The 27,074-nt window shown below is 38.5% G+C and overlaps 1 protein-coding gene across 4 annotated transcripts in view; it reads left to right on the top strand.

Annotated features, from left to right (window-relative positions):
- Positions 1-27,074, top strand: part of NR6A1 (nuclear receptor subfamily 6 group A member 1) — a 258,239-nt gene that overhangs the window by 193,100 nt on the left and 38,065 nt on the right. The window lies entirely within an intron of this gene.

Genomic DNA, 27,074 nt, shown 5'->3' with positions numbered 1-27,074 from the left:
GGAAAATCAGTTTTTTCCTTTGAATCTCTTCTTGTCTGTGTTAGTGTTACTCTCTCCTTTTGGGCTATTTCTAGATTTGGGGAAAAAATCTTTTTTTTTATACTACTTGATACTCATCTCTCTACCTTTAGTTCCTGAATGGGAGGTTTATGCCAGGTACCACCAGGCTCTGCCTTCTGCCACCCTTTTGAATGAAGTGGTTGGCCCTGCTTGGTTGGCTCTGAGTCCCCCGAGTTTTTGTGTTGACTTCCATCTCCTGGAGTTTAGCTCCTCTTGATCTTTGAGGTTTGGAGTGCTATGTTGTTAGGGTTCTTGTTGGAATCTCAGAATGTTAGGGACCTCAGAGACCTTGAGCATGCGCTCTCCTGGTTTGAACCCTGTAGTCTGAGCAGTGCTACCTGGCCTTACAAGGCACCCCACCCAGACTTTCTCAGGGAAGCCCTCTGCCCTGGACAAAGAGCCTTGCAGGTTACACATATCCTGTCTCCCTTTCCTATTGACAGTGGACTTCTGACTGACTTTTTGTTTATTTATGGTGTGTAAGATGTCACTGTAATTTCACATTGTATTTCTTGATGGTTTTTCAGTTTCTAAGTCACTTTGGTGATACTGCAAGGTTTTACTGGAGTAGTGAGATACATGGGCAGCCCATTTCCATTCAGGCAGCCATTTGGGAAAGAAGTCCTAGATCGCAGACTCTTAATTCAAATTAAGACTTAGTATGTTATTACCTGAGAAATGAAAATTATTTCATTTAAGAGGGAAAAAAGGTTTTTCAACTTAGTACAAACATGTATTAATAATTTATTCTAGTAAATGTCACACACTGTCAAGTATGTGTTGAGGATACAAGGATGAAAGCCCCTACCCTCAAGGGCTTCCACACCCATGTTGGAAGCAGACGTGCCCACATCAGTACCCTGCAAAGTAGAATGTGACAGAGTGCTAAGTCTATTTGAGGAAGAAATAATCCCTTTCAGCAAGGGAGAATCATCTGAAAATTCAGTTTATTCATTGACTCCTCTGCACATAGCCATTATCTAGCTCCTTTGGGTAATTCAGAGATGAAAACTGCCATAATCTATTTCATGGCCTTGAAGAGCTTACATTTGCAAAAAGGTTTGAGACAAAAGAAAAATATGGAAGAGCAGAAGGAAAACTAGAAGGTCAGAGATGACTTAGTTTTGAAGCAGGGGGAATATTTCTTAGAGCAGAAAACACCTGAGCTGGACCTTGAAGAAAGAGTGGGATTTCAAGAAATGAAAATGAGGAGAGGGTGTGTGCTCCAGGCAAAGTAGATAGCCTATATTAAGGTGGGAATATGTGGGACTGTACTAGAGACAACTAGTGTCTACAGGTTTTTGTACTTTTTAAAATTAAAAACAAATGGAATGACAGATAACAGTTACTGTAGATAAGAGGTGTCACACTCAAGGCCTACACAGCAAGGTTGCCCAACCTCCTAAATGTGCCCTGAAACAGATTAAAACGTAATTGGCAAATTTTAACAAAATAAATAAAAATACAATATGACATAGATCGTGTCAGTTTGTGGTTTTCTAAGTCAATATGTACCTGTCAGCAAAAATCTGTTTCTACTCGAGTTTGACACTACCAATATAGATCACTTCGGAGCTGTTCTCTCCAGAGGTGCAACTCCCAGCCTGTGTGCTTTTTATCTCATGTGACTTGCAACTTTCTGCAGTCTGCTTACACCCACCATACATTTTTTTTTTATTGTCCTTTGTGACGTATAATTGTGCAGGAGAAAAAAAAAACTGAACTTTTAATGGAAATAGTGCCCCTTGTGTTTTGATTCTTGCAAAAATGTAGTACTCCATGGATTGTAGCCATATTTCATTGAGTAGAAAGAGAGGGATAAAGGGATAACGACTGGATCTATGATTTCATTGATGTAGGGAAATCCCAAATGGACAAACTGACCCTCTCAGTGCAGGTTAGCACCTTCTCTGAGGCGCAATAGAAGAGCTTTTGTGACAGCTTAGGATGGTTGAAAACACCATACAGTTAGCCAGATGTGATCCTGTGCAGTCACAACCTCCTTTTTAGTTATGGTTCAGCTCATTATCTATCTCAGTGCCTGCCCAAGATGTATGTATTGATGGACTAATACAACATACAATAGTGAAATCAATGTACAATGACTGATTTAACAAAAAACAAAAACCCTGTTCAGAAAAGAATAGTGCTTGGATTGGTTCATATTTCCTTGTCATTTCAGTCAGCTATCAGAATCATTACACCATCACATAAGCTGATATTTACATAGCTCTTTGAGTTTTTTTTTTTTAAGTGTTTTACATACATCTCATTTGTCCCAATAGAGCTGAGGAAGCTACTATTATTCCTGTTGGAACAGATAGAAGTTTGAAGTTGTAGGACCTTCCTTATAGTCAACATTGAAAGCAAGTTCAGCATTCTTTCCACTATAACACACTTATTGCCTTGTCACACACGCATAGTTACATTTCATGGTTTTTAAGGTACTTTCTTAACAAGAAAGGAAGGGCTCCAAAGATGTAAAAAATCTATGGGAGATTTGATAACAGTCGCGCCATCACACAGCTCAGTAGACATCAGGATATAAGGAGTTCTTGATTTAGGGTCAGAGGACCTAGATTTGAACCCAAGCTATTTTACTTAATACTTACATGAGCTGGGCAAGTCACTTAACCTTTCTAAGATGCTTCATTCCTAGGTTCTTCACATCCCTGAGGTCTCTTCCAGATCTGAATACTATAATCCCATGGTCTTTTGTGATCTCTGTGCCTGTGACTTTAAACAGAGTCTAGTATAGACCAAACCATAAGATATTCACCTAGAGACACAGGCAGTATAGAAGAGCAAAGAGACTTAGGGAAAAATGGAAAAGTCACCCAAGTAATGAGATTTTCCCTTGTTTGCACTCCTCCCATATGGAGATTTCACCTGCTTTCTTGATTTTTTTCCTCTGCAGCTCACTCAGTTCCACAGCCCTAGACTATAATGACCAGTTAAGGAGCATCATCAGCCAAAGGTCTACACTCTCCCTGATTTTATATGCTGCTTATCTAAGCCACCTGAGAGTGAGAAAGAGGCTGATGGCCTTGTTAGGGATATTGGTGGCTGCTGTTGCTTTCCTGGCCCTACAGCTCAGCTGCCTTGCTTTCCTTATTCTGCTGTTTCTTTTGTATCTGTTATGTGAGGTTACTCAGAATTTAATGCTGTCAGCGCAAGCTTTTCAAACTTACTTTTTTTCCTGAAAAAATGTAGAACTGATTCCCCAGAAAAGATCATAGGATGATCTAGACCTGGAAGATTGTAGAAAAACTCTCATTTTGCAGATGAGGAAACATAGTACAGTACTTGAAGCATCCACTTCTGCCAATACAGATTGCTACCCTTTTCTATCTAGTGTTTGTAAGTTACTGTGGTTTAAAAAAATATCCTTTTCTCCCACCCAGCACTTCTAGGGTAATGAACCTTTCCATACTTAGACTGGTCCTCCTCTGCCAAAGCTGTGCCTGGCTTTGAAGCCTTTCCATTGTAGTAGACCCTGAAAGATCTTGTTCTTCTCTGGCAGAGCTTTGAAGTGAATTACCTCCACTTTGGGAAGTCTCTTAGGATGACTGTTTGTTCATAGATGTTTTTGAAAATGTATATCACAAAACGTAATAATTTTTGACTTGAAAAAATTGCATTTTGAGTTTGTGATATTGTTGTTATTTAACTACGAAGTTGACACCCCAGAAGTACAAGAGGTTAGAATCAATTGCTTTAGAGGACCTTGAAGGAATGAATAAGAGCCTCAGAAAGTCAGTTTTCTTACAAATCAAGCTATCACACCTGCTTGCCTTTCTAGACCTCCTATCGGTATTATCCTCTCCCACTGATCCTGTGATGCAGATTTTTCATTACCCAGTCCCTTTAGAGTGTTGTCTGTCTCTTTTTCTCCCTCTATTCCAACTTACAGCAGTTCTTTTTTAAAAATTTTAGTAGATTTTTATTGACCTTTTGTTTTTATGTTGACTAGATTTTCTCCAATATCCCTCCTCATTCTTCCTACTAGAGAGGCATCCCTTACAACCATGAATTAAAAAATAAAAAGAGGATGATGGTAAGAAAAAAAAATCTGCAAAAACATGATTAATGTATAGAGAAAGGATGATGTTATATACAGTATTCCACTTCTATATATCTTTTGCAAAAGGGTAGAGGAGGTTTCTTCCTGTATCTCTTCTTTGGGGCCAAGCTTGTTCTTTATAATTTCACATTTATCTTTCTGGGTTGTTCTGTGATGGTTGCTCTTTACAGTGATGTGGTTATTATTTATATTACTTTCCTGGCTCTGTTTTCTTCCTTTCATATTAGTTTGTATAAGTCTTTCCTTGCTTCTCTGTATTCATCATGCTTGCTGCTTTTTACAGTACAGTAACATTCCATTGCTTTTAATGTATCACAGTTTGTCTAACCATTCTTCTAACGGAGCTACCCTTTTAAATTGAAAAGGCCCAATTCCTTTAGCTTTCCAAGCAGGTTCCAGAAATTTAGATGCAGAACTGGAAAGGGTTCTGAGATACCCCTGAAGGTACAATTTGAAGATTCAGTTCCAGTTCTGTGCTAATAAGCCACTATGTGAACAAAATTACAGTGAAATTTATCAAAGAATCTTAGAGGTAGAAAGACCCTTGGAGGTCATCTCTAGCTTGAAGCAGGAATTCTGTGTGTGGCATCTCTGACAGGTGGTCATCCAGCTTCTTAACGATGTTTAATGACCTGTTAGCCCAAGGCAGCCAAATCTGCTCTTAGATAATTCTGATTGTTAGAAAATTCCTCATTGTGTTGAACCAAAAACTACTTCCCTGTAACTTCTACTCATTTTCCCTATTCCCATCCATTGGGGACAATCGGAATCAGTCTAATCCTTCCCTGTAGTGGCCTCTTCAGATATTCAGAAACACAACTTATGTCATCCTTTAAGTGTTGTCTTACTTTGGCTTAATTTGAGGACAGTTTGGCATTATGATCTCAGTCATAGTCTTGAAGATAAGACTGTGTGTTAATCCACATAATTCATTGAGCCATAGGCTCTCAGTCATGGGTAGGATGTTGGAGAGTTTCTTGTCCAACCTGTACCTCATTGTGAATCCCTTCTTCAGCATTTCCCAGAAGTAGTCAGTCAACCTTTGCTTAGATACTGCCAATTATATGAAATTCATCTCCTGATGCAGTCCAAGCATGCTTTTTTGAACAATTTTAATCGTTAAGAGGCTCTTCCTTATGAGACAAAAATTCCACCACTTGTTTCTAGCCCTGCCTTTGTCTGCCAAGCAGAACAAGTCTAATCACTCTTCTATTGGAAAAAATCCATGGTGGGAATAGAGATAAAGACATTTAAAGTCACAACTTACATATGTCCAGTTTGTCCTTATCAGGGCAGGGAGGGCTTTATAGAAGAGATGGGGTGTAAAGATTGAGTGTGATTTTAATAGATGGAGAAGGGAGAGGACAGTAAAGATTGGAACCGTGAGCCATCGAGCATATTAGAGGTACAACCAGGAGCCAATAGTATCAAATTAGCTTTGGAAGGGTCCTCAGACACTAATCCATCTCCCTTATTTTACCTTGGGCAGCTGGGTGGTGCAGGAGTCAGGAGGACCTGAGTTCAAATCTCACCTCAGACATTTTACACTCACTAGCTGTGTGACCTTGGGCAAGTCACTTAACCTCCACTGCCTCCTCCTGGGCCATCTCCAGTCATCCTGATGAATGTCTGGTCACTGGATTCAGATGGCTCTGGAGGAGGTGAGGCTGGTGACCTGCACAGCCCTCCCTCACTCAAAGTCAAGTGCAAGTCATGTCATTATTTCTCTGATGGCACGGTCTTCTTTGGCATTGAAGCACAAACACACACACACATCCACTATTGAAACCAATATATTTTCTTTCTTTATAGGGAATACCTCAGCAATAGATAAAGCTATTGAATTTGGTGGTTTTTCAGTGATTATTGAAAAAGCAAGGCATTTTAACAACTGGAAGCCAAAGAAGCATTACAAGAACTTGGAATAAATGCAAAGACAATTTATTCTGTAATTTACTTTCCTAAGAGCGGTTGCAAGCTGTGTTCTACTGTTTGGTGAATTGAATTATATCTGTCTTTATGTCTTCGGATTTGAAGAAAGGCAGTGTTGTGTCTAATGGAAAGACTTCTGCATTTACAAATCAGGACAGGTGGATTACAGTTTTGCTTAAGTCACTAACTGACTTGGGGCAAGTAACCATCTCACTGAGCCCACATCTGTAAAATGAAACCATTTGGACAAAGGTGATTTTTATCTGACATTCTGTGACTCAGATGCTAAAATTTTGTTTTAAGGCCTTTATCAACTCTGACATTCTGTGTTTTAACATTGTATTATGAAATTCCTTCTAACGTTAAGACTCTATAGTCCTGAAATTGTTTTTAACAAATTACATTTTAATCATCCTGTTCTCATTTGAGCCATGCTAGCTTGAATGTTAAATGGTAGATCCTGTCTAAAACCTGATCCAGTCAGCATTTAAAATATTAAAATATTTTGTGTGCCACTGCAATAGATTGTTTAAGAGATTGTGATGGGGTCATGAATCCAGGGGAAATCCTGCACATGTGGCAGTCTTGGAAAGTTGATCAGGAGGCGGGATGGCACGTTTCATCTGTTGTCCTCTGGACTTGTGGTTTATCACTACATTGATCAGAGTTCTAAAGTATTTAAAAGTTTTTCTCTCTAATGTTGTTGTCATTGTATAAATTGTTCGGGTTTTGCTCGCTTTGCTATATACATCAGTTCATAGGTCTCAATTTCCATTTGAAAGTGCCCCTATCTTCATTTGTTACAGCACAGTAATATTCTATCAAATTTATATATCCATTATTCAACTGATGTGCAAGTGTTTTGTTTTTGGCTACTTTAAAAAAGGAGCTGCTATAAATATTTCCATACATAAAGTTCCTTTCCCTTTTTCTGCAATCTCCTTATAGTTTAGGCCCAGTAATATTATAAGCTGGGTCGAAAGGTATACATGGTAGAATAACTTTTTGAGAAAAATTCCAAATTGTTTTGCAGAATGGCTGAATCAACTAACACCTCCATCAGGAATATACAAATGTTCCAGTTTTCTCTCAACTCCTCTAAAAGTTGTCATTTGCCTCTTTTGTCATCTGTGTCAATCTGAAAAGTGTAAAATGGGATTTGGAGGTTGTATTTAGTTTCATTTCTCGAATTTTTAGTAATTTAGAGCACTTTTTCAGTATGGTTGTTGATAACTTAGATTTCTTTCTTTGAAAATTACCTGTTCATAACTTTTGACTGTCTGTTGGTGAATAGCTCTTTGTCTTATAAATTTGAATCAATTCTTTGTATATCTTGGGTATGAGAGTTTATCAGAGAAACTGGTTGCAAAGATTTTTTTCCTAGTTGACCTTGCCCTTCTAATTTTGACTACATTAGTCAACAAGCCAATGAGTACTACCTTGTGCCAGGAACTGTGCTAAGTGCTGGAAGAGTACATTGCATTTGTGCAAAAACTTTAAATTTTATATAATGAAACTTGTGATCCTCGCTGTCTCTTGTTTGGTCATGAACTCTTTCCTATCCATAAATCCTATATGTGTCTTGACGGGAAGATTCCCAAGTATTTTATACTGTCTGTTATTTGGAGTGGAATTTCTCTATCTCTCCCTACTGGATTTTGTTGGTAATATACAGAAATGCAGTTGATTTGTGTAAGTTTATTTTATATCATGCTATTTTGCTGAAGTCGTTAATTGTTTTGACTAGTTTTTTAGTTGGTTCTTTATAAGGAAACCATTGTATTGCCTGCAAAAAGTGATAGTTTTATTCTTTGCCTGTGTTAATTCCTTTAATTTTTTTCTTGCTGTAAGCAGCATTTCTAGGATAATACTGAATAGTAATGGTTGTAATGTACATCCTTGCTTTACTTCTGATTGTATTGGTAAAGTTTCTAGCTTATTGCCATTACAGATAATGCTGACTCTTGGTTTTAGATAAAAAGAAAGATCCATTTACTCTATGCTTTCTAGTGTTTTTAATAGAAAAGAATGTTGTATTTTATTAAAGGTCTTTTCTGCAGCTGTTGATAATTATATAATTTTTGCTTTTTTTCTGTTAATATAGTCATTTGTGCTTATACTTTTCCAAATACTGAGCCAGCCCTACATTCCTGGCATAAATCCAGACTAGTTGTAGTGCATGATATATTGCAGTAATCTCATTGATAGATTGCTATTTAAAAAATTTTTAAGTAAATATTCCTTGGGGAAATTGGTCTGCAGTTTTTTACTGTCCCTGGCTTAGGTATCAAGACCATATCAGTGTCAGAAAAGGAATTTGTTTGTATCCCTTCTTTGCCCATTTTTTCAAAGAGCTTGTGTAATATTGGATTTAATTGTTTTTTAAATGTTTGGTAGAATTTGCTTGTAAATCAGTCTGGTCCTGGTTATTTTTTCTCTTTGAGAGTTCAATTATATCCTGTCAGATTTGTTTTTCTAAGATAAAGCTAGTTAAATATTTTATTTCCTATTTTATTAATCAGAGAAATTTGTATATTAGTAAATATTCACCCATATTATTTAGATTGTTTTATTAGCATAGTTGAGTGAAGGACCTTCATTCAATTTATTATTTCTTCATTTGTTGTGAATTTGCCTATTTAATTTTGGATGACTAGTAATTTAGTTACCTTTTAGTAAACCAAATTACTTAATAATTTATCTGTTTTATTTTGTTTTTTAAAAAAACAGCTCCTTTTGATATTAATTTGGTAAATTAAAAGGCACTTTAAATTTTGTTAATCTTTCCTTTGATTTATCAGAGTTTGGTGGTTTTTAGTTTATTGACCTAATTTTTTTAGTTGCATGCCCAATTCTTTGATCTTCCCCACCACCCCAATCCCCTCAATGTAATCATTTGTAAATTATAAATTTTCCCTTAGGTACTGCTTTTGCTACATCCCACAAATTTTGGAAGGTTTGTCTTACTTTTACCATTATCTTTAAAGAAATTGTTGATTATATCTATAATTTATTCTTTGACCCACCCATTATTTAGGATGAAGTTATTTAGTTTCCAATTAATTTATAATCTGTGCTCCAAAGGCAGTTTATTGAATGTAATTTTATTGCATCATGGTTTTAAAATGCACTTAATATTTTTGCTTTTTTGCATTTGTTTGTGATATTTTTATGCCTTATGGTCAGTTTCTGTGAAAGTGCACAATTGAGAAATAGGTATATTCTTTTTTTATTGCCATTCAGTATTTTCCAGAGGTCTGTCATACCCAGCTTTTTTAAAAAAATCTATTCATCTCCTTAATTTATTCCTTGTTTTATAGTTTGATTTATCTAGTTCTGAGAAGGGTAAATTGAGGTTTCCTTACTATTGTAATTTTATTGTCTGTTTCTTCCTGTAACTCATTTAACTTTTCCTTTAAGAATTTAGGTGCTATACCATTTGATATACATATATTCAGTATTAATAATAATTCATTTTCTGTGGTACCTTTTAGCAAAATGTAGTTTCCCTATTTAACCCTTTTAATTAGGTCTGTTTTTGCTTTTACTTTGTCTTGAAATTGAGAGCTACTCTTGCCTTTTCTCTTTTTTAAACTTCAGATGAAGCTTAATAAAATTTGCTCAGGTCTTTTATTTTAACTCTGCGTAGAGCCTTCTGTTTTAAGTGTGTTTCTTGTAAACAACATATGGTTGTATTCTGGTTTTTAATTCAGTCTTCTAACCTCTTATATTTTATGGGTGAGTTTATCTGATGCATGTTTGTGGTTATGATAGCTACCTGGGTGTTTCTCGCCATCCTAGTCTCTTAGTACTTTCCCTTCTTTTTTTGTCCTATCCCCTCTTTAAGGGTTTAGCTTCTGATACTCTCCCTTAATCTGTCTTTCTTTTTAACCTCTTTCCCTCCTACTTTTCTGTTGGATAAGATGAATTTCTGTACCCATCTATGTATGTATGTGTATTCTTCGCTCCTTTAACCAGTTCAAATGAAAGTGAGGTTCGTTTTGCTTGCTGTCTACCCCCTCCCCCACTACTCCTTCCCTTGTTTAAACTTTTCCTTGTTCATTTATGTAAGATAATTTTCCTTAATCTCCTTGCCTCTTCCCTCCCTCCCCCTAGTACATTCCTCCTCCCAACCCTTCCATTATTCTTTTGAGATTGTTCAAACGTAATAAAAATCTCACCCAGGCCTTCTCTATAATTTGACTCCCTCTAAGACCCTAGGTGATGATATAAAGTTATAAGGGGTTGCATTATCATCTCCCCAAATTAGAATGCAAATAATTTAACTTTGTTTAGTCTCTTAACGATTTCTCTCTCGTTTACCTTTTTTATACTTCTCGTCATATGTTTGAATGTCAGATTTCTATCAAGCTCCAATCTTTTCATCTCTCCCCACTCCCTGAGATGGTAAGCGATCAGATATAGGTTGTACATGTGAATCATGTAAAACATTTCTATATTAGTCATTTTGTATAAGAAGACCCAAATTTTTTTTAAAGTGAAAAATAGCTTGTTTCAGTCTGTATTCAGACAATATTAGTTCTTTCTCTGTAGGTTGGGTAGCATGCTCCATTACTAGTCCTTTGGGATTGATTGTCTTAATACATTATATTGTTGAGAATAGCTAAGTCATTCACAGTTCTTCATCATACAATATTGCTGTTACTGTATACAATAATCTCCTGATTCTGATCACTTCACTTTGCATCAGTTCATGTAAACCTTTCCAGGTTTTTCCAAAATCATTCTGCTTGTCATTTGTTACAGCATAATTATATACCATCACAGTCATATGCAATAGCTTTTTTAAGCCATTTCCCCACTTGATAGGTATCCTATCAAATCTCTATTTCTTAATTGCCGCAAAAAGCAGCTATAAATATTTCTGAGCAAATAAGTCCTTTTTTTTTAAATGTCTTTGTGATATAGACCTAGCAGAGATAATGCTGGATCAAAGGGTGTGCATAGTTTTATCACCCTTTGGGCATAGTTTCAAATTGCTTTCCAGAATGGTTGTATCAGTTCATAACTCTATCAACAGTGCATTAGTGTCCCAGTTTTCCTATATCCCTTCCAACATTTATGATTTCTCTTTTTTGTCTTATTAGCCAGTCCAATAGGTGTGAGGCCATCCCTCAGAGCTCTTTTACTTTGCATGTCTCTAATCAGTAGTGATTTAGAGCACTTTTTCATATGACTATTGAGAGCATTGATTTCTTTGTCAGAAAGTTGCCTATTCATATCCTTTGACCATTTGTCAATTGTGAAATTATTTTTACATATTTGACAGTTCTCTGTATACTTAAGAAATGAATCCTTTATATGAGAAACTTGTTTCAAATTTCTCCCCCCTCAGTTTTCTGTATTTCCTTTCATTTTGGTTGCATTTGTTTTGTTTGTGCAAAAACTTTTAATTTTATATAATCATAATTATGTATTTTACATTTTTAATGCTATCTGTGTTTTCTTTGGTCCTAAATTCTCCCCTTATCCATAGATTGGACAAATAAACTATTCCATGTTTTCCTAATTTGCTTATGGTATAACCCTTTATGTGTAAATCATGTACCCATTTTGACCTTATTTTGGTATACTGTGTGAAGTGTTGGTCTGAACAAGCCATTCCCAAATTTATTTGGCCTACCACCTCCTTTACAAAAAAAAAGAATTTATTCAGAGCTTCCCTGGAAGTATTTAAGACTTTTATGGAGGAATGCTGGCAGAGCTAGGAAAAAATGCTTCCTCTCATAACTCTGCCATCTTGATTCCACCTCTTTGGGTTTAAAAGATAATACTTTTGTTTCCTCTTTGGTTTTGCTCATCACATCTCTTAGCACATATGCCTAGACTTATATGATACTGCCTATGACTTCTTGGTACTTGAACTCTTTCTTTTTTGACAGGTTGAAGTTTTTTTTTTTTCTTTCACCTGTGAGCTCAGGATTTAGGCTATAATCCTGGAAACATTCTCTTGGGAGTTTCAGGAAGTAATCAGTGGATTCTTTTATAATTTGTACCAGTTGCTGGTACTAAGATGTCTTAAGTTTTCATTTAGGATTTTTAGAGTTATGGTACTCAAGTTTTTTTGCGGGGGTGGGGGGCAATCCATGATCTTAAGGTAATGTGATGATTCTTAGATACCTATTTTTTTTATTATTTTTTAAAAATTTATTTATTTATTTAACTTTTAACATTCATTTTCACAAAATTTTGGGTTCCAAATTTTCTCCCATTTTGTCCCCTCCCCCCAGCCCAAAACACCAAGCATTCTAATTGCCCCTATCACCAATCTGCCCTCTCTTCTATCATCCCTCTCTACCCTTGTCTCCATCTTCTCTTTTGTCCTGTAGGGCCAAATAACTTTCTATACCCCTTTACCTGTATTTCTTGTTTCCTAGTAGCAAGAACAGTACTCGACAGTTGTTCCTAAAACTTTGAGTTCCAACTTCTCTTCATCCCTCCCTCCCCACCCCTTCCCTTTGGAAGGCAAGCAATTCAATATAGGCCATATCTGTGTAGTTTTGCAAATGACTTCCATAATAGTCGTGTTGTGTAAGACTAACTATATTTCCCTCCATCCTATCCTGTCCCCCATTACTTCTGTTCTTTCTGTTGATCCTGTCCCTCCCCATGAATGTCGACCTCAAATTGCTCCCTCCTCCCCATGCCCTCCCTTCCATCATCCCCCCCACCCTGCTTATCTCCTTCTCCCCCACTTTCCTGTATTGTAAGATAGGTTTTCATACCAAAATGAGTGTGCATTTTATTCCTTCCTTTAGTGGAATATGATGAGAGTAAACTTCATGTTTTTTTCTCACCTCCCCTCTTTTTCCCTCTACTAAAAAGTCTTTTCTTGCCTCTTTTATGAGAGATAATTTGTCCCATTCCATTTCTCCCTTTCTCCTCCCAATATATTTCTCTCTCACTGCTTGATTTCATTTTTTTAAGGTATGATCCCATCCTCTTCAATTCACTCTGTGCACTCTGTCTCTGTGTGTGTGTGTGTCTGCGTGCACGCGTGTGTGTGTGTGTGTGTGTGTGTGTGTGTGTGTAATCCCACCAACTACCCAGATACTGAAAAGTTTCAAGAGTTACAAATATTGTCTTTCCATGTAGGAATGTAAACAGTTCAACTTTAGCAAGTCCCTTGTGACTTCTCTTTGCTGTTTACCTTTTCATGCTTCTCTTCATTCTTGTGTTTGAAAGTCAGATTTTCTTTTCAGCTCTGGTCTTTTCATCAAGAATGCTTGAAAGTCCTCTATTTCATTGAAAGACCAATTTTTCCCCTGAAGTATTATACTCAGTTTTGCTGGGTAGTTGATTCTTGGTTTTAGTCCTAGTTCCTTTGACTTCTGGAATATCCTATTCCATTCCCTTCCATCCCTTAATGTAGAAGCTGCTAGATCTTATGTTATCCTGATTGTATTTCCACAATACTTGAATTGTTTCTTTCTAGCTGCTTGCAATATTTTCTCCTTAGCCTGGGAACTCAAGAATTTGGCCACAATGTTCCTAGGAGTTTCTCTTTTTGGATCTCTTTCAGGTGGTGTTCTGTGGGTTCCTTGAATACTTATTTTGCCCTCTGGTTCTAAAATCTCAGGGCAGTTTTCCTTGATCATTTCATGAAAGATGATGTCTAGGCTCTGTTTTTGATCATGGCTTTCAGGTAGTCCCATAATTTTTAAATTGTCTCTTATGGATCTATTTTCCAGGTCAGTTGTTTTTCCAATGAGATATTTCACATTATCTTCCATTTTTTTCATTCTTTAGGTTTTGTTTTGTGATTTCTTGGTTTCTCATAAAGTCATTGGCCTCCATCTGTTCCATTCTAATTTTGAAAGAACTATTTTCTTCAGTGAGCTTTTGAACCTCCTTTTCCATTTGGCTAATTCTGCTTTTGAAAGCATTCTTCTCCTCATTGGCTTTTTTGAACCTCCTTTGCCAGTTGAGTTAGCCTATTTTTCAAGGTGTTATTTTCTTCAGCATTTTTTTGGGTCTCCTTTAGCAGGGTGTGGACCTGCTTTTCATGCTTTATTTGCATGTCTCTCATTTCTCTTCCCAATTTTTCCTCCACCTCTCTAATTTGATTTTCAAAATCCTTTTTGAGCTCTTCCATGGCCTGAGCCCATTGGGTGGGCTGGGATACAGAAGCCTTGACTTCTGTGTCTTTCCCTGATGGTAAGCATTGTTCTTCCTCATCAGGAAGGAAGGGAGGAAATACCTGTTCACCAAGAAAGTAACCTTCTATAGTCTTATTTTTTTTCCCTTTTCTGGGTATTTTCCCAGCAAGTGACTTGACTTCTGAGTGTCCTCTCCACCCCGACCTTGCCTCCAGATCTGCCCAGCCAGAGCCTGGGGTCTGAGATTCAAATGCTGCTTCCCAGCCTCAGGGCTTTGGGTGGGGGCAGGGCTGCTATTCAGTGTGAGATTAAGTTCAGGTGCTCAGGTGGGGGCAGGGCCGCCTCCTGGGCTTGGTTCCCTCAGGGGGTTTATGCAGAGACCTTCAACAATGGATCAGAGCTCCTGCCTGCTTGGGGAGCCCCTGTCTGCTCCCGCCTCCGCTGCTGCCTCCCGAGGGGGCCTGAGTTATGGAGGGACCCCACTCCCCTCTCGGCAAGCCGAGAAGACCCTCTCACCAACCTTTGGGGCCTGTGGGTGGAGGGACCTGCGAGGCCACTGGAGATTCTGTCCCTGAAGCCTGCTCGGATCCGCTCCTCTCGGTGCCGCGTGGCCAAGGCAGGGCTGGGCTCAGCTCTGGTCCGGGGCGCGTTGCTAGAGGTTTGCAGGGCTCTCTGGAACAGAAATCTCATCTGCTCCATTGTTCTGTGGCTTCTGCTGCTTCAGAATTTGTTGGGAGTTCTTCTTTACAGATATTTTATGGGCTGTGGGTTTGGAGCTAGCGTATGTGTGTCTTTCTACTCCGCCATCTTGGCTCTGCCCCCTAGATACCTATTTTTGCTAGACCTCTTTCCAGGTTAGTTGGTTTTTTTATACAATATACATCTTACAGTTTATTTCAATCTCACGATTTTATTTGAATATTTCTTGTTTTCTCATGGAATCACTTTGTATTTTGCCCATTCTAATTTTCAAGTTGTTCAATTCTTGACTAAGGTTTATCACTATCTGTTTATGTTATTCATTCTTACCGTTTTTTTTTCCTTCTTATCTACTTTATATTTCATTTCTTCTGGATCTTATTCTAGTCCTTGTAACCAGATTTTTTTTTGTTTTAGATTTACTCTCTTCTTCTGGCTTTAGTGCTTAGTCTTCTCTCAGTCCAAGATATTTCTTCATTATGTTTTATTGTTTTTTCTGTTTACTCATATCTCTAGCCTCAGTTTCTAGAGATGTGAGTTTGTGCTTGGATCATAATACATCTTGTTGGTATGAAAACCCCAAACTATTTGGCTGTGCCTCCTGTTGTGATTAAGACCCAGGCTGTTGGGTGCTAGTTTGGGCATAGGCTGCTAGGATCACTGAAGGCTGCCTTGGTGCCATTCCAATCTCACCTCCTGCCTCTGATAGAGATAAGTCCCCTGAGTTGCTCCTCACCGTGTTGGAAACTGTCCATAGGAATAAGACCCCAAATCCTTTGTAAATGCAGTCTAATCTGGTATTCTCACAGAGAATAGGGATGAAGCCCTTGCGTCAACATTGCCTCACTGTGCTGGGTGCTGTGAGACTAGGTTATTTGCACTTTGCCTTCCAATTACCCTGGCTTATACCCTGGTATGGGGAGGTGGTGGGTGGGTGGTAGGGAGGATAGGTCTTTAACAAAAGAGGATTCCCAAACATTCCTGAGGATAAGGCCAAGACCGAACAGACAGACAATAAAGTGGTAACACAGAAGGCAAGAGAAACATGGGAAGGTCCACATAGTCAATGATTTGGAGGTGATTGTATAAGAATGAATTATTTATGTGCTAATAGGCAGGGAAGAAAAATCCTTCCATATCCCTATCTTTGAGTCTCATAAAGAGAAGTAAATAGGACCATCAGAGGGTCTAGGGTGGATTTAGTGTTTCACTGATCTCAGTCATAACTCTTTCCATTATACCTAGCTGCTTCTTGGGACTTTCATGATAGCTTTTGGGGCTAGATAAAGTAAGAAATATGGAAGACTTTTCAATAAACTTTGATCTCAGAAACGCAGAATATTAGAGCTAAAAGAGACCTTGAAGATCATCTCATCTAAATCCCTCATTTTATATATGAGGAAACTGAGGCACAAAGAAGTGAGCAGAGCCACAACTTGAATCCAAGTCTTCCCAAATCTCAAATCTAGTACTCTTTCTGCTATATCGCAGTTGGCTCTATTTGGAAGAATCATTTAAAATATAATATGAAGCAAGTGTTACCACTGTGGAGGGAGGTGGTAAGATTCCATCTAGGTTAACTTACCCACTGTCTAGCTTTCTCTTCCTTTCATTTGATACCTTTTATCAACAGTTACTACATATCCCCACTAAAGCTTTTTGCTCAAGTCTGCATCAGCCTGATTCTGTCTAAATAGGAGTATTTAAGTTCTAAGATCATGAAATAGTTTGAACCTTCCTGTTGTCTAAGATTTGGAAAAGGGCCTATAGAATCTTTTCCTTGTCAATACTGTAAGGCAATGAGAGATAGGTTTTTGAATTTTTATCTTGGCTACTCAGGAAACTTAGTCGATATTTATATACATTCTCTAACTTTTCACATAGTAGCTTAACCCTGGGCAAGTCAGTTGGCTTTTTAGTGAGATTGACTAAAGTTATCGAACACTGCCAGAGAAACCAGATTAAGATGTAACTGAGAAATATTTAACAAGATAAGTAAAAATATATAAAACATGGATAATATTGCAAATTGAAAAACCAAGCCAGTGTTTGGCTAGCAGGATACTCTTATACAAATCATTAGCTCCTGTTTCTGTTTGAAACCACTATTCTAGACAACAAAATAATAGGTTCTATTACAGTCCAAGTCCAGTTTAAACTGCTAGTATGTCTCTGGGCATTTGTGTGTGTCACGTTCTGGTGTGTCAGATGATTTGGAAACCTGTGCCAAATACTTTTAAAGGATAAGGATGAAATCCTTCTTATTTAAAACCTGGTCAAATCAATTCTCTCTATGCCTCAGTTTCTTCATAGGAGTGATTTCTTGTACACACTTCAGTCAGTCAGCAAGTGTTTATGAAGTGTTTGCCGTGTACCAAGCACTGTGCCAGGTGCCACAGATGAAAGTATAAAAGATAAAACAGTCTCAGTTCTCAAAGAGCTTTTGTTCTAATGGGGAGACAACAAATATGTACAAAAATATACTCAGCGTAAATAAATGTGAATCTATGCAAAGCAGTTAAATACAAGGAGGTTTAAGAGGAAGAGCACCAGCAATGGGAACATTGAGGAAAGCTTCATTCCAGAGGTGGTACTTGAGCTTCATCAGGCTTCCTGAGGGAAGAGGGCGACCCTTGGGTGTGGGGAAGGAGGCAGTGCATTCCAGCCCTGTGTGACCACCAGAGCAAAGGCTGAGAAGGAGGGAAGTTTGGCTGGATGGGGTAGGAGAGTGATTTGCAGTGAAGATGAGAAGATAGAGGGAAAACAGGTGAAGTGAGGAGTCTATCCTAGAGACAATTAGGAAGCCACTGGAGTGGATTGCATAGGAGATTCACGTGGTCTGATTGATGTGTGATAACTTTTCAAATCTCTCTGGCCTTTAGTTTATAGGAACGTAGGAATTAGAGTTGAAAGGGGACCTCTGAGATCATCCTCTCTGATTCATTCATTTTACAAATAAGAAGTAAATAAGTCCCAGAGAAGAAATGACTTAGCAATGTCTTTCCTAAAATTGGAAGAAAAATGGGCTTCCAGAATTGACCTGATTATTGGGCTCTGACCAGTGCTTTTGAACGTTTGTGTTTCCTAATCTACCATTTCGTGTTTCCTAGTCTGCTAAGACATAATGAGTCTTTATTGATGCCAGATATGAAGCATACTGTTTAAATAAGAATATTTGAGGTAGAAGAGAGAAGGCAGGAGTCTTAGAGGTAATACAATATCCACATACCACAAAAAAGAAGTACATCTGTCTGGTCTTTGATCTCAGCTCTGTTCTTCATTAACTACAGTTAAAAGAAACCCATGAAGTAGTCATGGGAAACTGTGCAGGCACTTCATAGATCTTCACTAAGTGGTGTTTACTTTGAATCAGCCCTTTACTTCTGATGCTAATATTGTATGGAGAAGAGGGGAGGGGGGAATCCTGTCAAGGAAAAGTCTGGGGAGCAATGAGGTAGGATGGTAGATAGCAGGGAGAGGTAAGCTACAACAGTTATAACCAAACTTTTATTTGAAATCTAACAGACATTTAAGGAGTTTTGCACCATTCTAATGTCCTTAACTAACAATAATATATACTATGGTTAGAAGACAGGGACTATGTTTTATCTAAACTGAATGTATCCTCCAGCATCCTACACAGAATTTTTCACACAGTGGATGCTTAATAAATGTTTGAATTAAATAGTAGTAAGAATACTACAGTTGATTTCCGAGGCTCTGAGTCTAAATCCTTAGATGTCATTTCAACCTGATCATTTTACAGAGAAGGAAATTGAAAACTAGAGAAACTGTAAACCAGTTGTAACCAAGGTCACACAGGCTGCATAGCCAGGACTTGAATCCATATCTAGCACTCTTTCTGCAACAACACATTTCTCCCCTAAGATTCTGCTGTATCCAAGATGATATCATTTCCCCTCCATTATGGGTAAAACAAAATTAGGAAGTTGTACTGGGTGATCCTTAAGGACTCTTCTGACTCTCAATCCTGTGATCCTATGAAATAAGTTGAATTAAGCCAAAATAAATCTACAGTTTTAAAAAAAATAAGTGACTTAATCAGTGTAAGTTTACTTTCTACTAATATAGTGGCTTGTCCATAACTTGACAAATGGTCTTACTGGGTTTGGATGATGAAAAATACTGTTATTTAGTGTCTAGCTCTTTGACTGTATGGGTTAGGAAGAGAGTGAATGCTGGATGTGGTATCTAGGAACCTAGATTCGGATCTTGACTGTAACTTCTTATGTGTGTGTCCTTAGTCAAATTCTTTAAACTCTCTTGGCCTCTATTTCTTCATCTATAAATCAGGTTTTTGGATTGTATAGCCTTTGATGTTACTACCATCCCAAAATCTATTATTTTATGATTCTACGAATAGACTGGACTTGTCCTCAAAACCTGCTTTAGTTTGCCAGATCTTAGGCTCTTTTGGCTTAGCTTCCTAAGACTCAAAGCCATTTTCACACTATTTAAGATGAGTCATTAAAGGAGAATTTGATCAGAGGTTGTACTTTCACATGTTAATTGCTATTACTGCAGTACATGGAGACTCCCACCTCCCATAAGATTATTTTCCCCCAAGGCTTTGGTACATGAGGAAGTGTGCCTTCTTCCTCAAGTATTAGTCTTTATAAGAGTGCAGACAGGTAGAAGAGCAGAGCTACTCTGACAGTTTCATGAGTCGTCTGGGACCAAACTTCATAATCACATACTAATAGTCCTGGTAATATGATCACGCCATAATTCTTTGGTTCCTGACCTATAAGTAAACATTGGCAGAATTCTTATCCATAGGTTTGTGTACAACCACAAATATACAGTTCCAACTTTCTGGGCTATGCTTGGATAGGCACAGAAATTCACAAATAATATTCATGTAGGACAGGGTCCCAACTTCAGAATTGTTTTTTGTCTTTTTATCTCTGCATCTATCTTGGATTTCTCAGGTGCTTAATAAATTGAATTGAGTTGAGGGAGACTTCCCAGATCACATCATTCTGCTCAGACTTGCTCCTTGATATGTGTTACTGAGATAAGCAGACACAGAGTTCAGATCATCAGTGTCAGAGGTACCTAGGTGCTGATTATAATAGACGATGTTAAATGCTTCCCGTGGAGGCATTGCATCTGATAAGAACGTGTCTTAAATAGGACTGTCTATATGATTCCTACCATGTGCCCATCTATTCATTTGAAAGCATTTTTTCTGCTTCCTATTGCTTGATGAACAGTGTCTTTCACCAAGTTCACATGGACTTGTTTACTTATTGTAAGTCAATTTGCAAGCATGTATTAAGGCTTACTATATGTCAGGCACTGTGCTGAGCACTGAGGATGCAAAGAAAGGCAAACACACATCCACAGTCTCTGTCCTTAGAGACCTCAGGTTAGTGGAAAACATGCAAACAACTACGTATATATAGGATAGAGAGAATAGATAGAAGGTCAAAGGGAATCTTGGGTGAAGTCACACGCTGTGGAGAAGATAGAGAAACATCTTCTGCAGAAGGTGGAGTTAGAACTATCTTAAAGGAAGTCAGGGAAGCAAATAATCAAGGGTGACAGCATCCCAGGAATGATGGATAGCCAGTAAAAAGACAGTGACAAGATGAATATTGTCTGTGAAAAGCTATATAGCAGGTCTTACTGAATTATATAAGAAGTAGGGGAGGGCAAGACCAGAAAAGTAGTAAGAGTCCAGGTTGTAAAGACAAACCACATACTCTGTTTGATCCTGGAGGTAATAGGGAACCACTTAAGTTGGGGCTATGGGTGTGAATTACATGGTCAGACCTTACACTTTAAGAAAAATCCTGGTAGCAGAATGAAGGATGGATTGGAGTGGGGAGGGATTGAAAACAAGGAGACATGAAAAATAGATTTCCACATTAGCCATTTCCAAGATGGAGCAAAAGCAAGAAAAAGAAATAGAAGTAGTGCTGAATTAAAGAGTTAGGTCAGTTTAATAACTTTTTGGATAAGTTTAAACTGCTTTGCAGATGGTTGGACTAGTTCACACCTTCACCCAATTTATGCTTGGAACTGCACTCTGATTCCATCATCATTTCTTTATCTAAAGGTGGCTAGCATGTTAACATCACAAGAACTTTGGAATTGTGGTTGGTCATTGTGTTGATCAGTTATTAAGTCTCTCAGATTTATTATCTTTATAATACTGCTGTTACTATATAAATTTAGATTTAATTGAGAGGATAAGTGGAGGCAGAAAATATATCCAGTTTTGTCAAAGAGTGGAGTATTGCTGAGAGGGGGAAGATACATACAGGATAGAAACTATCTGTGCTAGTACAATCAAGTGTAGCAGGAAAGGAGCCAGTAGATAAGAAGAGATTGAGGTGATGATGATGATGATTGACGATGATCTTGTTATTGTTGATGATTAGAGAGACGCTGATAGGCAGGTCAGTCTGCCAGAGAACATGGCCACCTGCCTGCATATCCCCCTCGAGAAGTTTGCCTTGGCAAGGAGAAAGGCTGCCTCTTCATAAGATGTAGGGATGAAGGAAGGGAAGTTAGCTTTGGGGGAAGGTTTCCTGTAGAAGGTGAGATTTTAGTTGGGACTTGAAGAAAGCCTGGGAAGTCAGGAGATGGAGATGAGAAGGGACAGCATTGCAGGCATAGGGAATAGCCAGAGAAAACACCCAGAGCCAAGAGATATAGAGTATTTTGTTCACAAAACAGCAAGGAGACCACATTGTTATAGGCTGAAGAATATGTGGGGGGATGCAAAGTATAAGAAGGCTGGAGAGGTGAGAGGCAGCTAGATTATAAAGAGCTTTGAATGCCAAACAGAGGATATTGCATTTGATCTTGGAGGTAAAGAGAGCCATGGAGTGTATTTTGTATGAGTGACATGGTCAGACTTGTGGCTTTAGGGGATCACTTTGTGGCTGAATGGAGGATGGACTGGAGTGGGGAAAGACTTGTGGCAGGCTGACCCACTAGCTTGCTATTGCAGTAGTTCGATCATGAGATAATGGAGGCCTGCACTGGGGTGCTTCTAGTGTCAGAGGACATAAGGTAGCATATTTGAGAGCTGTTGAAAAGGTGAAATCACCAAGCCTTGGCAACAGATTGGGGGGAGCAAGGGGTAGAAGGGTGAGAGACAGTGAGGGGTTAAGAATGACACCAGGTAAGCCTGTGTAACTGGAAGAATGGTGGTGCCCTCGAAAGTGTGAAAGGGGAAAGGATTTGGGGAAAAGATAATGAGTTTGATTTGGGATGTGTTCAAGATGTATATTGGATATGCACTTCAAGATGTCTGAAAGGATGTTGGAGAAGTGAGAATGAAGTCAGCAAAGAGGTTAGGGCAGGATAGGTAGATTTGAGAATCATCAGCAAAGAGATGGCAATTAAATAGTAGACACTGATAAGATCATTAATCAAGAGGAAGAAGAGGGCCCATGACAGAACCTTATGGGACATGATCTGGAGGAGGATCCAACTAAGGAAGCTGGGAAGGAGCAATCAGACAGGTAGGACAAGAACCAGGAGAGAGAAGTATCCCCCACACCTAAAGAATAGAAAGTATTAAGGAGGAAGTGATCAATTCACCTAGCCCTAAATCCCCCCTATTACTGTATAGGACACCACCATCCTCCCAGTCCCTCAGGCTCCCAACCTAGGAGTCATGCTGGATTCTTCATTTTCTCTCACTCAGCCCATATTTTTTGCAGCCTCCCTGAATACATCCCCTTCTCTCCTCTGATACTGTTGGGATAGGCCCTTATCCCCTCACACCTGAGTTGTTGTAGTAATCTGCTGAGGGGTCTGCCTGCCTCAAGTCTGCGCTCCAATCCATCCTACATTTAATCACACTAAAGTGGTTTTTCTAAAGCAGAGGTCCAAGTCATGGCAGTCCCCTACTGAATAAGCTCCCATGTGCTTAGATCCTGTTGCTTGGATCAAATACAAAACCCTCTGGTTGGCATTGGGAGCCCTCCAAAACCTAGACCCCTCTTATATTTTTAGTCTTCTTACACCTCCCTCACTAACATGCATTCTTTGATCCAGTCATACTGCATCCTTGTTGTTGAACGAGAGATTCCATATCTCTTAGCTCCAGGCATTTTCTCTGGCTGTTCCTCATGCCTGGAACACTCGCCCTCTTCTGTATTCTCCACCTACTTACCTCTCTGACTTCTTTCAGTCCCAATTAAAATGCCACCTACAGGAAGCCTTCCTCAATCCCTTTAATACAGGGCTTCCCCTCCATTAATATTCTCCTGTGTGTCGTATATATCATAGATATACATATACAACATACATATATGTGACACATAGCTTGCTTTGTTTATATTTGCTTGTATGTTGTCTCCCCCATGAGATTTTAAGCTCTTTGATGGAAGGAACTATCTTTTGCTCTTTATATATCCACAGTGCTTAGCAGAGTGCCTGTCACATATTGGTTCTTAAATGTTTATTAATTGATGGATCAACAGTGTCATAGTCTGCAGAGAAGTCAAGACTGAAGACTGAGAAAAGATCATGGGAGTTGGCAATTAAGAGATCATTGACAACTTTGGAGGGAACGGTTTCAATTCAATTTCAATCCAAGATGAATTGTAAGGGATTAAGAAGAGAACTAGAGTAGAGGTCAGCGTTTTGTCACAAAATACAGCAGAGATATAGGACAGTAGTTAGCTGGGATAAAAAGATCAAGTACATGTTTTTTGAGGCTAAGGGAGCATGGACGTGTTTCTAGGCATTACGGAAGGAGCTGGTAGACAGGAAGAGACTGAAAATAAGTGATAGAGTGGGGATGACAGAGGGGGCAATGTTTTGGAGGAGATAGGATAGAATGGATTGACATATACAGATAGAAGAGCTTGTCTCGGTTAGAATTAGGACTTCTTGGTCTGAGACAGATGTGAAGGAGGAGATAGTGGGAGAAGCCATCTGAATGACTCTGAGTTGAGGAAGAGAGAGCTCTTAGGGAATGGCCTTGATTGTTTTCTGTAAAATATGAGGCAAAATTCTCAACTCTCAGGGTGTGAGGAGGGGGAACCATGGGAAGGTTTGAGGAGGAATAAAAAGGTTTGGAAGAGACATTGTGAAGAGTGGGATAATGTTTATAAAGGAAGTGTAGGATTACCTTGCAGAAGTGAGGACCCAGTTGTGATTTTGTAACATACTAATTATCACTTATTTAAGGATGATTCTTTCATAGATCAGCTGCTAATCCAGGCCTGCACAGGCTAGCAGATGTTTTCCTCTACATTTTTCAGGGCCGCCTGAAAACTTCAACATGCTGTAAGTGACCCTTGGGCTACAAGTTGTGCAGGCCGGCATTACCCTTTCTCTCAAATCTCCATCTTACATTTCCAGCTCTTTGCTGCATATTTCTTCCTGTATGTCCAGATGCACCTCAAATTCAAGAAGATGTCAAAAACAAATTCCTTTTCTAATTTAAACCAGTTTCTCCTCCTAGTTTAGTATCTTTTGAGGGTATATCCTTAGTCTCCTAATCTTGTAATCATAAATTCATCTTTAAATTCCTCCTCCCTCACCCCTCTAACCTAATCCTTTCCATTCTGACTCCAAAATATGTCCTCTCTGTTCCACTGGTCTTATAGTAGTAGTTTAAACCCTTATTGCCTGGACTATTATAATAACCTTGATGAAGGATCTTCTTGTCTTCAAGCTTTACCCCTCCAGTCCATCCTTTAGCCATTGCTTGAGTAATTTCCTACAGATTTGACTATAGCACTATTCTCTGGTGCTACAGAAAGTCAAATCAGAACAAGATGTAGGGGAAAAGATAATGAAGTCAGTTTTGAACATGTTGAGGTCAGATATGTTGGATGGCAGTAGGACATATAAGTTGTAATATCCTTAAGGAAATTGAAGAAACAGGTCCAGAGTCAAGAGGTCAATACTGTAGATAAAATTTGGGGAATTGTCTACATAAAAGCAGAAGCAAAAGTAAAAGCTGAAGCTGTAGAAATTAGTGAAATTACTAATAGGGATGATACAGAGAGAAGAGAAGGGGAAGTAGAGATGGGTGAGAATGAGCTAATGAAAGAGATAGATGAAAGTGGTCAGCAGTTCAGGATATAAAAATAATGAACAGAATACAAATCTGAAGGTTAGAAGGCTCTAGATATAATCTTCTATTTTCTTAAGGGCAACTTTAGACAATTCTTTTTCCTTGTGACACAGTATTTCTCTCTTTAAAATATAGATGGTATCACTTGGTCCTGCTTATTTCACTTCTTAGGAAGATAAAATTATGTTTAAAAAGAAGGAATGGTGTGGGGGGGGGGGTAGGAGAACAGTGTCTTAAGCTGAGGGAGGAGACCATATGCAGTGATGTGGTCAGAAGATGCCTGGAAGTCAAGGAGGATGACAACTGAAAGAAAAGAACATTGGCTCTGATGAGAAAGTCATCAGTGACTTAAAAATGAGCAGTTTCAGTAACATGGTGGGGGCAGAGTTGAGGAAAAAGTAGGTATTGATGTAGTTGAGGTGCATTGGGTGTAGTTTAGTAGTAAATCCAGGAGGCATATTCTTTCACAGATGAGAAGTAACCATTTGCACTGGAGGTTGAAGATGCTTAAAACAAGAAGATAACTATGTGAGGAAAATGGAATGATAACAAGATCAGAGACTACTTATTCTCTTTTTAAAATTTATTCATTATTTATTTCGGTGTGATGTTTGTTTTTTGAGTGCTGAATTCTCTACCTCCCGCCTTCACCTCCCTCATCTATTGAGAAGGCAAGAAATGTGGTATCACTCATACATGTGAAGTTGTGCAGAACATATATTCATATTAGCCAACGTTGAAAAAAAAAGGCAAGAGAAGTAAAGTGAAAAAATATATGCTGCAGTCTGTACTCAGACTCTATCAGTTCTGTCGCCAGAGGTGGATAAGCATTTTTCATCATAAGTGTTACAGAATTGTCTTGGATGATGGTATTGATCTAAGTATTTAAGCCTTTCACAGTCTATCATAGTTACAACATTGCTGTTACTGTGTGTAATGTTCCTCTGGTTCTGCTCAGTTCACTCTGCATCAGTTCCTCTAAGTGTTGGAAGGTTTTTCTGAAATCATTCTATTCATCATTTCAGGACTTTTAGGAAATAGAGTAAACTAAACCAGAGGCAGAGGTGGAGAGATTTAGTCTTACTGTGTAGCAGGGATAGCCTTGTCTGTAATTGAAGGAGAGGATGAAGGAAAAGGTGCTGCTTATAAGAAGTTTTCAAAACTAGAGCAGGAGAACTAATGATATTCCTGTCAGGAGTCCTCAGGCTTCTTAATGAAAGTCATTTGCTCTCAGTGTGATTAGTGAGGTGGTGGTGAAAGGAGAAAAGATTTGGAGTAATAATCATTTTAAATAAAGTGAAGTGTCATTAGTAATAGAGAGAGAAACTTAGCCTGTGATTTTTTTGGCGTAAGGATCAGGGTAGCAACTTTGAAAATCAGTCTGTGTAACTTACCCAGGATCACCCTTAAGTGACACAAGACAGTGTGTGATAGAGGCAGAACTGAACTCAAGTCCTAGCTTTGAAACTGATACTACATACATATATATGTGTGTGTGTGTGTGTGTGTGTGTGTGTGTGTGTGTGTGTGTATGTGTGTGTATATGTATATGTGTATATATCCTACCATAAGCTGCCTCTCCTAAGGTGTCAATAAAGGTAGAGTATATGTCTTATCCTTTAGGCTTTTTTGAGGACATTGTGATTTTTGTGTCTTCATGTTTCCTACCATAAGACTCAGTGCCTTGAATATGTCTTCATATATGCACCTGTTGAATTTTAATTTTACCAGTGTGTTCAGGCATCAAAGTACTATATCCCAGATTAACAAAGCACTAGGGTAACAATGCTAGATTTTGATCAGTTCTGTCCCCGTATATTTCCTGGTGTAGCTATTTAATTTGCCCCCTGGCTATTTTTTTTTTTTTTAAGCTTTGGCTTCTACTGCTTGTGGATACTTTTAACATAAAGAGGGGAAGAAAATGTGGCTATTAAGCTGTTGCTTCTTTTGAACTAAAGAGTAAATTGGCCTGGGTCTGGGATCTAGGAAAACCTGTCTTCCCATCTCCGCGCTGATACTCATGTAATGACCTTGGGCATGTCCATTCCTTTCTCCATTTCTTTGTCTTCAAAATGGGAAGGCTGAGCTAGATGAGAGCTAAGAT

Source organism: Notamacropus eugenii, chromosome 1, assembly GCF_028372415.1.
Source record: "Notamacropus eugenii isolate mMacEug1 chromosome 1, mMacEug1.pri_v2, whole genome shotgun sequence".
In the NCBI taxonomy this organism is placed as follows: domain Eukaryota; kingdom Metazoa; phylum Chordata; class Mammalia; order Diprotodontia; family Macropodidae; genus Notamacropus; species Notamacropus eugenii.
Note: the sequence above shows the minus strand (reverse complement) of the source record. Positions and strands in the feature narration are given on the sequence as shown.